General features: G+C 42.1%; 1 protein-coding gene across 4 annotated transcripts in view; it reads left to right on the top strand.

Moving 5' to 3' along the window:
* ANKRD6 (ankyrin repeat domain 6) overlaps positions 1-14,886 on the top strand; it is an 86,803-nt gene that overhangs the window by 35,025 nt on the left and 36,892 nt on the right. For 3 of the 4 annotated variants that reach the window (XM_077174771.1, XM_077174765.1, XM_077174766.1), the window contains exon 3: positions 6,862-7,002. The gene's annotated coding sequence lies outside the window, so the exon portion shown is untranslated. Of the gene's footprint in view, positions 1-6,861; positions 7,003-14,197; positions 14,736-14,886 lie in introns of those variants that run through there. The other variant, XM_077174767.1, reaches the window with a different exon arrangement.

The following is a 14,886-nucleotide window of genomic DNA, read 5'->3' as shown; positions in this document are numbered from 1 at the left end:
TCTGTGTGTGAAAGGGAAATTGCCCTCCTGTGCAGAAGAGGGAACAGGAATCAGACAGTATCTCTGTTAAGCTTCTTTAAACATTTGCTAAGAGTTTTAGAATAAAACCTTTGACAAATGTTGTGGTTGAAGACTTTCACATCAAATGATGGTATGTGTTTCCTGGTTTTCTTTTATGTGCACAAATGACTTAACAAAAATAATGGCTGTTGACTGTATTATAGAAATATATATTCAGAGCATGCATCATTAATAAGATCTTGAAAATAATTGCTGTATATAAAAACTCACGAAACCCCACAAAAATACTTTAAATTGCATATGTTATTTTCTTTTGAACATTTTCTTTTCAACTCTTGATTTCCTTTTTTTTTTTCTTTTCTTTCCTTCTGCTGTTTCTATTGGAGCTTACTCTTAAGAGCACAAATAAAAGTATTTGGGATATTTTTAGGAGTTTTTTTCAGATATCCAGGTTGTAGCTATCCAGTTGTGTTAGCTGATTTTGAACCTTTTGCCCTTTTTATTTGTGCCCCAGATGGGAAGCAGGCAGTGCTGAGCAGGTATGCAGTCACCAGCAGAGCGGGTGTGCCTTCTGACAGACCTGCCTTGCCTGTCCAGATGTGTCTGTGCATCTGCTCAGAGTTGGATTCTTATGGAAAGTCTGGAAATGGTCAGGAGTGGCAGCACAGTGAATCCCATATTTGGGATTTCAATATCCAAAACTGAAATGGGACTAATCCAGTGCTCTCACAAATATACATGAAAAGTATGCTTTTTAGTTTAAATTAGATGAGGAAAAGTAGTTCCTGGATTTTCTAATATATTTTAAACATGATGATTTGGAATGAATGTGAGAAAGTGAACAGGTCATTTTGCCAAGTCTTTCAGGTGTAAGTTGAAACATCAGGCTATTCAAATTTGGACATTTGACTCTTAAACCAGCCTGTCTGTCTGAGACTCTCTTTTAGGGAATGGAAAGAGACATTTTTTTGTCCAAAGGGATGTTATGAATCTCCAAATTAAGTGCCTAGTGTGGACTGCCTTCTGTTTCTTTCTCCATAAGCATGCTCTGCAGTCATTGAAGAGAATTGGTCTGGGCTACCTGTGGATATGTATCCCCAGTTCCTTGTCCTTGCTGAAGGGTGGTGGTGAGGTGGGACAGTGTGGCCAGCAGATTCTTCTAGTGGAAAAATCTAACAGCCTGTTCATTTGTTTGAATTAATTCCTACATATGGTGATCCTAAAACTCCCCATCTTTAGAGAAAGCTGAGTAAGTGACATTTCATAGGCTGTCCATTCTGTTAAAGAGCTCTTCTGTTTTCATGTGGAGGGCACCTCATTCCCACGGTCACAGTGCTCCAGAGCCCTTTGTTCATCTTTGCCTCTCTTTCTGCCCCCTTTGGATGGAGGGGCATAAATCTCTTTGAAACACCCAGCTAAAATGTCAGGGTACTTAATGAATCAGTGACACAGCTACTTGTGCTCATCATGAAACTTCTGAACAGAGAACAAATAAACAGCCAGTAAGTTCATAAATATAAAGGTTTGTTTTCCTGCATGAACCATAACAATTCCCTGGTGCCTGTGCCTTGCAGCCTGTCACGGTATCTGGTTTTAAAGTGTGTGCCCTGCAGTGTCTTTGCAGGTAGCTGAATTGTCCTTCCTTTGGCATCCCTGACTTTAAATGGAGTAAGTTCTATCTGCCTAAACTTCCCCTCTACTCTTTCTTCCCTTTCTCATTTGATTTTCTTCTGAAAAGCAGTAAAGAAACTAGCAAAAGAAAGGGAAGTAAGATCTAATGGAGAAATGCCACAGTTCAGTTGAACCTATACTTGAATTAAGAACTGCTCCTTTTATGATTCATATTTTCGAGTTGTAGTGCAGGGCGGAAATCCCTGTTTGCCTCAAAGAGTCTACATGGATTTTAATAACAAACATTACTCCTAGCAGAAAGAATTCTTCAGCACGGTGTGTTATAGATCGAGATCCATGGACTAAATATTCCAAGATCCAAAAAAATAGCCTAGAGATTTAAAGCTGTTTGTAAATATAAAAAATAACAAGCCTTGTAGCTCTCTGGGTATCAGGAGTTGGAGTGAAATAATCAAAGTTAACAGCGAATTTCCTGTGATATAATAGGGTCAAGGATCATACTTGTATTCTACTTAAGGTTTTTCATATGTAAGGTTAGATATGGTGAAGGTGGCACCAGAAATAGCTTTGCTGCTTTAATGACAGCAAAATGAATGATGATTAAAAGGTGCTGGGAATCCTGTAGCCTCAGATGGGAGCTAAGGGCTATAATAACAGTTCAGAAGACAGTCTAGAAACAATTTTTAGCTCTTTCTTTAAGAAGATGGAGGCCTTGACATAGCAAAATATTTTCTCTAAAGGATGGCCAGGTTGTTGTTGTACATGGGGTTTGTGCAATCTAAGCAGAGGTGTGTGAAAATTAGAGGTGATGTCCCTTTGTGGTCAGAGGAAGGGGCCAGAAAGCAGCTGGGGCACTCCTGTGCCTGCATTACAGTTGTTTGCCTTTCTCCATCCATGGTTGAAGGGAATGTAACCAATGTAAATCAAAACTTGTTCAATATTTAAGTTATCCAGCAAAGTGTATCCAGAATGGTGACTCTTGCAAAGATTTGTGAGACTTGTGGGTTCCTGTTAAGAGACAGAAATGGAGGGAATGACTAATGTATTGCCTGTAAATAGTGTAAAATAATGAGTGGGAGGAGCAGGGAATTGTAGGGAATTGGCTCCAGGGTTTTGTCTTTCCCTTCCCCCTTGCACCTGGGTGGATCAATAGAAAGGGAGAGCAATTGTGTAATGGCTTTTTTGCCCATCGCTGTATGCTGTTAGTTTGACACATGCAATTTACTTGGAAAAGCTTAAGTAGCCTTAATAACAGAAAGTCCCAGCAGAGCTGACACTAATGGTCTCCCCCGTTGTCAGTCTCAACAGAGAGATTAGAACTGAATGAACAAAGAGGCCCAATTACTATCTCCCCCTCTGGACGTGGCCCATGAAAGCAGGTATGAGCTGTGGCAGTGGCTCTGCACAGACTCTGCCATGCCCTGGTGTCAGAGGGGTTGTTTCTGTGCTCTCTGCTGCAGCATCACCCAGGCCAGCTTGTTTTGCACTAATAGTGAGGTCCAGTCATGCCCTGATAATGCACATTATAAAACACTCTTCAGACACTCACCATCCAATACACTGGGCTAAACCCAGCCCAGCTGAGTTCACCATTTTTTCTACTCAGACAAATCATCAAATAATTTCACAGACAAATCATCTTTTCTTGGCCCAAGCTCTTGGGGAGGCAGCACAGTGCAGCTCTGCAGGGTGTGCAGCCACAGACAGACATGTCCCCACTGGACTGGACTTGCAGAAAGGTCTCAAAGAAAACACAGCATTGTTTCTGCTTTCATCCAGAGCTCAGACCAACTTGGTTAATAACCAAATATGAGCACCATCTGTGAATGGCTGCACACTACCCTTTGTGAGTGCTGTTCCTCAAATATATTATAAAGCACAGTGCCAGCTCTCTTTTGCCTCCCTTCACTAGGACAGGTTTGTACAATCAATCCAATATTCAGTTTTAAAAAATTGCTGCTGCGTCTGCTATAATTTTGTGTCTGTTTTTTATGGCTAATGTGTGGAAGGCTTTAATTGCAGCTCATTTCTCACTAAGACTGGCTTTTTTTCAGGAATTTTTCTCTTCTTCTGTTTCTCTAGCTTGGCAGACCAAAGATTTCTCACCATTAGGAAATAAAACAAATTTGTTTCAAGAGGACTCTAGATGGGCTTTACCAACATAGGGTTTGATCGATGATGATGATGATGGATTAATTTTGAAAAATATGTACCCCACCTTATTCAGTCTCAGTATTGAGGAAAAAGATCATCTTTCAGTGAACAGCTGATATTTGAAGATGCTATCCTGTTGACAAACTGTTAAAACAAATCTGTCTCCCTGGGATTTAGAAGATTAAGACCTAAATAATACTCTACAGCATCAGTATCAACATTGTCTAGCCTTGCCACTCTTGGCTTTATAGCTCATTGTATTTTCCAACATCAGTTAAAATACCAGGTACACCAGGTGAATGGTGGAGCTCAATATTTTTGTATTTCAAAGGTAGTGAAATATGTGCTTTGCATTTTATTAATTGAATGTAAGTATACAAACATTTAACTGATGTATATGAACATATTTCATTGATGGTTCTAGAGAGGAACAACCACTCTTGTACAAAATAATAACTAATATTTATACTGCTAAAATATACTTAATATGCATGAAAAATAATGGGTTTGGCTAAAACCAGGTTTGTACAGCTTTGTGTATTTTTCATACAGCATGAAATGGAGCACTGCACATCAAATGAATGCAATATTTAATCTAAAGTGAAATGCTTAGCACTCATAGCAGCAGTTCAAAGATGAGGACAGCTTTATTAGTGTTTTAGAGTCACGCTTTCTTAAACTTGAATTCTCATCTTACTGTGATAATTAAAGTTTTGCTGTTGATCTCCAGTGATTAAATTTGCTCCCTTATATATCACAGTTACAGTGTTGATTTTTTAAGTCACTTGTGCATACATCAGAAATTGCAGGGAGGGGAAAAAAGTGTTAATAATCTGTATTAACAGAGACTTGCATGACTGATGAAAATAGAGGAGTATATAAATTTTCTATTCCCACCAAAACAAAATTTGAATTACCTCCTCCGTAATGGACTGGAGTGCATTTTGGGAAATACCTGTGTATTTCTTAAATCATATGCACTAAGCAAATACAACAGTTTATAAAGAAGTAGTAATTTATTATAAATATTTACTCTACAGCCACAGTGAGGTTTTTGAGAGCATGGACTTGTCCCTGGGAGATTCCCTTTTTTCTCCCTCCAGTTCTCTCTCAGCAATTGTTTTGAAGAGAATACTGGCAAAAGAAGCTTTTTCATTGTTTATTCTCTCTTCTCCTTTCTTAGAAGCCTTTCATTCTTCAGCAAAGGCAGAGGTTCTTTGCCTGCCCTCCTTTGCTAGCCCTTCCACTTGCCCTGATGATCCTGTACAATCTCAGACCATTTCATTGCTTTTTCAGCTCTTCTCTTAGTATCCACCCTCATGTCTCATTCCTCTGGTTTTGCAAGCAGCATCTGAACCTCTTCCATAATGAAAAAAGACCAGACCATCACCAGTTACATTTGCTCTTCTAGACACCTGCTATTCTCTTCTCCCCTGATTTGTCAATGTGCTGTCAGTAGTTGGTGGTACAGTGACTTTTCCAGTCCAGCTATATTTCATTCTGGGCAGTGCCTTTCCTGACCTCTCCCTCCTCAAAGGTGACAATGTGTGCTTCCTCCTCAGCCTCACATCAGCTGCCATCTTTCTGCTGCCCATGCTTTTGTTCTCTGATCTCAGACAAGATGTTGGGTAGCATGCCTGGGCTCTTAAACTGCTTATGGCATTGCTGCTGGATCCCTCCTACTCTGTCTGCCACTCTGTCCAATTGCTGCTGCTTGATTTTCCTCACAAGTACAGAACAGGCATCTATTTCACCTTTTGGACCCTTTTCTTTGAACTGAGTTTCAGATTGTTAGTAGTCTTTAACAAGTAATATGTAAATTAGCAGCATGTTATGTTAATTTCATACTGTAGGTACTATTTGCCAGATAGACTGTTTGTATTGCTGTGGAGTTACTTCTGTTAGCCTGCAGTTTTCAAAGAGTATAGATAGGAGATAAGATACCTAAGTGAAATCACACTAGCTGTGTTCCCAATGACCCAATGAACCTGCAGAGGTGAACAGAATGACACAACTAATCAAATTATCTTGAATTAGACTTAATTATGTTTTTGCATGAATGTTTCTGGTTTGTTTGTAGTTTGTTTTTGGTTTGTGTTTTTGTTTTTGGTTTTTTTTAAAGGAACTCTCCATTTTTCCAGTTTGTACATGAAATTATAAGAGCACATAACCTGTGGAACTTGTACCACCTCTGAGACATTTTAGGAACCTGTTTTCAGAGTACACCATTTATTCCTAAACTGAAGTAGCATATAAATTCATCCAAGCTGTAAGAAGGGATGAGCTCTGGAGATGTGTGTCCAAGTTCCATTTCTTGATTCTCACTTTAGGCTATGTCTTTTTGCACATCATCCTGAATGTGACTGTTGATAGTCTACCTGTTGTCATTGACAACATAGTCAGCAAAACAGTACCTAAAGGTCAAGTCACAGACATAACTGTGCTTAGTTTTCCAATGCCTTTATGCTTTTGTACTGCAACATATCTGCTGATCGTAATGTATTAGGAAAAAGGATAGCAAAAGCAGCTAAATTATGTGGTAATTTTAATTAGTAGGAAAGAGGGATGGTAAGGTCTTCCAACAGCATTTTCTGATTGAAGTCACTGAACTGGCATTTCAGCAATGATTTCTGCTTCAGAGATCAAGAGAGATTATTTATCCTTAGCAGTTTTCAGCTCTCAAAAGTTCATGCAGGCCAAGTGACTTCCATCATTCATGAACACTGTTGTGAACTTGTCCCTTTCCTGATTTTATTGATTTGTCACGTGATTTCTGGGACGAAATTAAAGTCTCTGTTGCATTTTCCTCATCCTTACAAAGCAGTGAGAGCTGCTCAGTTTTATTTTCAGAGGTCAGTTAGTGGGAACCAAACTGGAGAGCTGTGGTTGGAACTTGTTTATGATGGGAAGTGGGTGTATAAACCTCAGGAGGAAAAGCCTGGGTTTGCCCAGGTGTATGCAGGCAGCTGAGTGCTGCAGAAAACACTGGTATTAAATTTCTGTGTTCTCACTCTGCTGTGATTCTCCATTTATGATGTGTTTCTCCTCACCCAGGAGCAGTGTACAGAGACTTGCTGTTGTTGCCAACACTGGAAAGACTGAAGCTGGCATCCCCATAGTCCTTCTGCAGAGGTTGCCTTGCAAGACACAGCTATAAATTTTCATCAGAAAAAACTGAATCCTAGATCCTTAAGAGTGAGTAAAAAACAAATGTGACCTTTCTGAATTTTTGTCTAAAATGTATGAAAATAATGCCATGCATTTTGCATTTTAGAAATGCATTCCAGTTCCTGGGTAACTAGGGATTGTGAAGGGCTTGGACTGAACCTGTGGCACTGGGTTATGGTATTTACATTGCACTGCTGTGTTCTTTGGGGTGTGTAGTTCCTTGCTTCCTCTGCTGTCGTCTTTGTATGCCTCTGTTGAGCTCCATTTTTGAGGACCAGAGGCTTGAGGAGTGTCAAACGTTGAAATGGGATTTCCCTGAGCAGGAGGCTAGCTTAGCTAGCTTAGCTAGCTTGAATTCTTCAAGATAAAGTCACAGACTGTCCCCTAGGAAGCCCCATCCTCTGCACAAGGAGGGGCTTTCCATGCACTAAAGTGTTGCATTGTTTCTGGAAAACAAGGCACTCTCAGTGCTGGAGGACTAGCTGCTCTTGTGGGATCACTGACTAGGGCTTAGAAAATCAGACCTGAGAGTGTGATGTGATTTCTGCAGTCCATGCAGAAGATAAGTCATTACTCAGATTTGCTGATACTTTCTGCACTGGTTCATTTTTGCATCTCGTTTCCAATCTGAGTGTTTTCCCATGGTGAGTTAGAGTGCTTGCTTCACATGGTTACTCCAGCTCTTTGGTCCCACTGTCCTCAGCTTCCCTAATGGACACCTCTGACTGAAGAGGTGAGTTATTTGAGAGCTGGTAACTGTCAGTGTCCAAGGAGAGTCTTTTCCCTCAGAAAGCATCCCCCATTATCATGCTATCACCAGTGCACCTTCTGGTCTCACCAGAGATTTTTCCATTGAGATAGTCCCTGCACAGCTCTCTACTGTCACCCTTGCAAGCCAACATGAAAGCATGATCACCATGCCATCAGCATGAAGATATCTTCAAGTTAATAGCACAATACAATCAAGCAACAAAAAATGTCATCTGGTGTGATGCATACAGCCCATAGAATGTGTGCAAAACACTTAATTTTTTTTTTTAGTTTTATTTTTAAAGTTATTTTTATCCCCCAGACTTGTTTTTCTCAAAGATTTGGCTTATTTAGGTACTTTGTATTGTGGGATGCTGCTAATGAAAGTAATTGCTTTATTCCTGAGGGGACTGCAGCATGTTGTAAAACATGGATGTAACAATCCTTTAATACAATATGAAAGGGTTTCCAGGTAGATACATTCTCTGTTGCTGCCTGAAATGTTTGTGGGTTTTGGTTCTGCGAGTTATTACTGCTTCTGCCCCTCCTGTAAGCTTGTGTAACTACAGAGAAGTCAGTGCTAAAACAGGACCATTGGGCTTGTCAATTGTGTTCTTCTTAGTGACCCCAGCTTATGAAAAATAGAAACAGCATTTAACCCTCAATTCACAAACGGGGTGGTGGGACAGAAAGAACCTCTAAGCAGTGTGGGAGGGTGGAATAGGGAGGAAATGCAGGAACTTCAAAAGGAGAGGAAATCCATGGGGATTTAGCTCCACTCGGTCCAAAATCAAGAGGATTAAACTCTGCTCAGAGTTGAGTGCCAAGCACTACACTGTAAGAATGGATCTCTGATTCCTACAAGGCAGAGAATTACTGTTTAAGCTGCAGAAATAAGTCTGAGAATTTGGAGTGTGCTGGGAAGTGAATTTGATGTGTCTGATGCAGTTGCGAGGAAAGGCAAAGCCCAGTTCCAGGGCTCTGAGATGCAGAAGTTGATCTGTAGAGGAGATCAGAGGGAATTATTAACTTTGTGGTCATCATGAACTGAAGAGTTAACTGGCCTACAGGAATAAGAAGATTTTGACCATGGGGGATTTCAGCTAGTACAGAAGTGGTCCCAGGGGAAGACCAGTAAAGCAACAAAGCAGAGTCTCACATCAATGATGAGCCTTGTCATGAAGCTAGTAGTCAGCCAGACATCCCTGATGAGGGTCAAAGAGTTTGTCTAGAAGATCTTGTGGAAAGTTTGTGTGGGGAGCTCAACCTGTGCAGGAAAACCACAAGCAGTGCAGGAAATAACCAGAGGAAAAAGCTCCAGTTTGGGTAAGAAGTCCTTTCTATGGCACAGAGACATTAGAAGGTGTACAACACACTCACCTCAGCAGCCAAGAGGTGCTGTTAATTTGTTTTTCAGCTGGGAGAAACAAGTAGATGATGATGATGATTTCTCACATCTCAGACCACTGTTTCCTGTTCTTGCAGTTAGAACAGCCAATGGCAGTTGTTTAGCCTTATTTTCTCAGGATGTTTGCCCCTTTTTCCACCTTTCCCACTTCTTTCACCTTTTCAGATAAGTTCCTTGGTTTTCTACTCCTTGATGGTATCTCAGGATGGCTGTGGTTTCTGGAAACCCAGCTGCCCTTCAAAGATGCTGACTGCTCTTCTCAAGGATGCTGCTGGCTCCCAGGCTCAGAGTCCAGCAGGCATCTCCTCTTTCAGCACACATACTCTGCTCAGTGTTTCTCTCCTTGCAACCAGGTTGCCTTTAGGGCTGTTTACATCAAGAGCCCTCTGCAAATATTCTGTGTAGTTTTGAGTACCAAGCCTCAAAAGAGCTGTGTCAGGGGATGAATGAGCAGAGAGCTGGAGTAAGTTATCTAGAAGGGAGTGGCAAAAACCCAGTGTTTTATCTAGACAAGAAAGCAATGAAGGAAATGAAAGAAGGGAAGGGGACAGGGATCCTCTAGAGTGATCTTCCATACTTCATTATGTTTGTCAATATAGGAGATAAATATTAGTATCATTTTGATAAACCAGCTTATTTTGTGGGGAAGAGAGTATTTTAATTGTCTGGAGTACAGTACTGACAGTATTGAAATCTCTGTTCATTGCCCCAGTTTCTGTGCCTTTACATGTCAGTCCAGTCAATTTGCTGAGACTGCTGACAAATGTATCCTTTGATATGTGTTGGAATAATTTGGTCATTTATGAACATCTTTGCACTAGAATAGGAGTAGAGACCTTCTGTGGTGTCATGTAGGACCCTGCACAGCCAGGAAAAAGCAGTTTTGGTGGCTGACTTGACCTGGCTACCAAAGCAGAATTGAGCCCATGGTCTCAAGAGGAAAAGCTTTATCACCTTCAGCTGCTGCTGTGTGACCCAAAACACTGAGCACCACAGGAGGTGTGCAGCATGGAGGCTTTGTGCACTGCATTAGAACCTTTGCTATCTTTGCCCTAAACTCTGGATAGGATAGGGTAAAGTCCCTGAACTTTTCTCTCCTTATTAGGATCTCCTCAGAGATGATATAAAGTTGCTCCCCAGTTCTTCAGGTCTCTTGCAAAGTCTGCTAAGGTCAGAGAGAGCCCTCTGGCAGACTCAGCAAGTTAGGAATCTTTCCTAAAGAGGTTCCCTGTGTGAATCAGATGCAGCTAATTTAGCTCATCAATAATGTTTTTTTTCTTGGGAGTTATAGCCAGTTTCTCAACAGCAGTGCTGGGAGATGAGCGCATGGGTCTAGGAAATGAGAATTACTGTCCTAGCCATGCTGACTGGTGGGGTGATTCTATGCAAAAAAAATGTGACCTCCATGTCTGCTTCCCTGCTGTGTTCAGTTTCTCTCACTTGCCCATTTTCCAGGGTGTGCCAAATCCCTGGATATTTGTGCTTCCTCTTGCTGTTGCAGTACCCTGTGGTGAGAGGCAAATGGAAAAATCGTGATCTCTTGATGATAATGGTGTGCACCATAACAGGGGCACACACCTCTCTGGGGGTTGCAGTGGACATACTCAGCACTTCCAGCCATGCTTGTCTGAATACACCTTTCTCCCACCCTGGCCTCTTCATCCCTAAGATTTCATCCACTGGCTTTGAGCTTGAGCCTTGTTAAGCTTTTAATTGACACGCTGCCTGCCAGACTCTTGCTCTCATGCCAGAAGCCCAGCAAAACTGAGGAACATTGTGCCAATATCCAAACATCTCGTGTAGTCATGTTGTCTCCATGATTCAGTGCTGAGCTGGGTGGCACTGGTTCACCTACCTCACCCCATCTCCCAGTCCTCTCCCATCAGCTGTGAAGGTGCAGGAGGGGCTGCGTCATTGCTGCTGGCACCTCCTAAGTCATGTTTTCCTTGAAGAGGAAGAGCATTTCCAGTGCTCTTTTGCCAGCTGAAGAATATTTTGAAGCTGGTAAATGTGTTCTTTTCTTCTCTGCTGTGTCAGCCAGAGCATTTCCTGATCACTGCCTGGCTGCACATCTTTAATAGTGTGTATAAAAGATAGGATCCAGCTCAAATAGGAGTTTGTTCCTTGGTGCTGGTTGGCATTAGATTATTGTAGTGTTTTCTGGCCTTGAAAAAGAATCTGTAAGTGTAGGAATTACTTTTTCTTGAAATTTTCTGGAGTGTCTTTTGCAGTATTAACCTGGGTTACTGTTATATGCTGTCTGGGAGGGTGTGGGGCTGCTTGTGCTAGCAGGGAAGAGGGTTCAGGTCATACATGGGCAGGAGGAGACCTCTGCACCAGCACTGTGACATGGCAGCAGCAGGGCCCCAAACGGAATGGCAGATGCTGTCCATGCTAAAGATAATCTGAACCCTTGCAGCACAGGACATGTTTTGGGATCAGAAAAGGGAGAACAGCAGAGAAGGACAAGGAAGTTGGTTGTAGAAAGGGTTATGGCACTTTCTGCTCAGAATGAGGTCCTGCAGTCATTTTAATAGGCTCCTGCACAGAGGGTGACAGTGAGGAACAGTTCTCCCATCCAGAAGCCCCGCTGTGTGTGATGGTAACATAAAACCCCACCCTCCCACGAGCACAGCCGTGTGTCTGCTTGGTTCCCAAGGTTAGGCTCTGGCACTTCTGTTAAACAGCAGTCAGCTGGAAAGATCTCCTAACTGGTTTTATGCAAATGGGAAGAGATATGTCATGCATGTGTGTTTGCACACTGGCACTGTCCCCTATCAAACAATAGATATTGTTTTGTCATGTAAATAGTGCCCAACTGACAGGGCTTTCTGGGAGTTGAGCTTGCTTGTACTAAGTGGTTTTGACGTGTGTGTATGCAGGTGTTGAAAGAGTGGGGAGTAACAAAGCTGTTACTTTGGAACTTCATGAGAAAAGTCAAATAAACCCCCCAAATCACGGTATATGGAAAGTGGTAAGTATATTACTTGTGTGTTGCATAAGGGAGATCAGGGCTACATGGCAGAGAAGTAAGAAAAGCAATTGTTTTCATACAAGATTAGTTATGTTCAAGCAATGACTTGAAACTGCCTCTGATCTTCATTGCTGGTCTCCATGTGTCCGTGCCTCTCTGCAGGAGCATCTCTGCAGGTCTCTGCAGCACATCTGCAGCTGCAGCTCTGGAGGTTGGTTCTGGTGGCACCAAAGCATTGCCTGAGAGCTGCCAGGCAGCTGAGGATTTACACTGAGCGCAGCCAGCAGTGGAGGCCAGGCAACAGAGATGGGCTGGACAAAGCCGCTGGGGAAGCTGCGGTCGCTGTCCCTGTGTCCGTTTGTCGCCAGCGGGGCTGGCTGTCGGTCCGGCGGCAGGGGCCACCTGCCGTGGAGCAGTGGCATCAGTCGGTCTGCTCTGGTTGTGGGAAGCCTGATGAGCAACTGTCATGCAGATGCTCCCTGGGAGGCTGCTAAATAGTCATTGTTGAAGTAATTACTAGCAACAAGTGGGAGGAAAAAAAAAAAAACCAGCTCAGAAATTGTTTTCAGATGTCCCAGACAGTGGTGATACTTAGGGTGATGAATATGCAACTATCCATATGAAAACTAAATGATTGTATTTGCCACAATAAAATATGTCATGAAAACAGTAAAAGCCATTCCCCCAGACTCAAAGTCTATGTAGATGTCCAGTTCAAAATGTTCCTTGGTATAAAACCTAACTCCAAAAATAGTGTTGATGATGTTGTAAAGGAAAGAAGAAAAGTGTGACTCAAAAGCACATTGTTCTCAACCTGGTGGGGGGCTTTACTATTTTCCAGATGAAGCTTCTGCTGGCTTTCACAATTACACCTTTGACTGATTTTTAACTGTCTTTTGGGGCAGGAAGGGGTGAGAGGCAGTATCTTCCCTTTAGCAAAATATATTTTTTTCCTGAGTTGTTTCTACTGGATTCATGATGAAAGTAAAGAAAAATCACTGAAAGGGAAGCAGTGCTGCATGTCTCGGACAAACCCTTTTAAAGTCAGCTGAAAGAAATGGCAGATATATCAGCATCCTGCAGTAAATGATAAATGAGTTCCAGGAAACCCACTCTTTCTAATGCAATAATGCACTCTGCTGAATAATGCTGTTACTCTAAAGTGAATACAATCTTAGTGTTTACGTCATATTTTATGTATGACAAACTGCTTTGCAAAGAGGCTGGATGAGAAAAAGAGCATTTTATAGATTTTATACTGTTATGTACTAATAAAAAAAGAAACCCATTTTGCTGTGAGAGTCAAGCAAAGAAGAGCAGTATTTAGATGTAGGAAATTTTCTTAGAAAGAATATTATTATGAATTAGTAGCTTTTACCTACTCTCCCATAAAAAATGGTCTAGTTCCATATTTTAATATTGGAGTGTTCCAAAATAATTTAGACTAATTTTATTCCATTGTTTATGTTGAATAAAATAAAGCTACAAGATGTCGAGATTTTTTTCTCGGACTAGAGGTTCCCCAGGGCAGTGGTCACAGCCCCAAGCCTGCCAGAGTTCAAGAAGCATTTGGACAATGCTCTCAGGCACATGGTGGGATTTTTGGAGCCATCTTGTGTGGAGTCAGGAGTTGGACTCAGTGATCTTTGTGGATGCCTTCCAACTCAGGAAGTTCTGTTATTTTATGAGTCTGTGATTCTATTCAGCATAATTTCTGGTGATAAACTGAAAAAGTGAATTTTGGATCCCTTGCAGAAAACTGGGGGTCCCTTCTTCTTTTTTTCCCCTTTCATCTTGTACCTCAGCACATATGGAAACTTTGTGTTAGCTATGTAAGCATTCTTTTATTCAAATACTAATTTAACTTAGTGATTGCATTGAGAATGACCTGTGCTCTGGTATTTCATCTTTTCCATTTAGCACAGAGAACTTCTTAAAATTGATTAGCTCACAGCTCCTAAATCTTTCATAGTTTTGGCTTTTTTCTCTTCCCTTAGTGAGAAAGCTGCTGGTTTTAACCCTTTGCATGAACTTAGGGGAATCTGTTGCCTAGCCTTTCAGTATCTGTGATGTTTGATGTTTCCTAGACTGTCCTTTGGCTTTTGAAAATCCTCATTCCTGTGCTTTTTTTGTTACTGACGTGCAGGCGCTACGGCCACTGAAGCAGCCTGGCAGCAGTTTGGAGGGGAGGGAGCTGGGGAAAGGTGCAGAGAGTGTTTTTGCCAGCTCTGCCAGTTGCATGGGAGAGAGGACAGAGCTGGGAGCTTTACAACCCTGCCATCGAGCAGCCAGCTGCCCACCCACAGGCTGCTGTGCCACCCCAGACAGACAGACAGACAGACAGACATGTCCAAGTGTCCGTGGGGCAGTGTGGCTCAGTGAGCTGAGAGCATAATCCGTGGGGATGCAGCTGGACCTCAGTGCCGGGGGATGGTGCCTCGCAGCTGCCGACTGGGAACACTGATCCACAGTCAGCCTCTCCTTTTCCACACTCCACTGATGGGGTGAGCTCCTTATCCTCCGAAGGGATTGACCCACAACAAAGCAGCTGAACCTGTGGGCATCACATCTGGCCAGTTTCCTTGGAGAGGCTCAGGAAGTAGGTGTTGCTTTCCCAGCCCGCTCCAGGTAAGTAATCTGATCTTAAACAAAGAAGCACAGAGATGGCTGTTTTTCATTTAAAAATATGCTAAAGAAAAATATTTTTTTCTGTTGTTGTTTTGAAGGCATAAGATTTGAATATTCTCATGCTCTGTGCCTCCCTTGAGCTTCTGGATCT

This window comes from Agelaius phoeniceus, chromosome 3, assembly GCF_051311805.1.
Source record: "Agelaius phoeniceus isolate bAgePho1 chromosome 3, bAgePho1.hap1, whole genome shotgun sequence".
Lineage (NCBI taxonomy): Eukaryota > Metazoa > Chordata > Aves > Passeriformes > Icteridae > Agelaius > Agelaius phoeniceus.
Note: the sequence above shows the minus strand (reverse complement) of the source record. Positions and strands in the feature narration are given on the sequence as shown.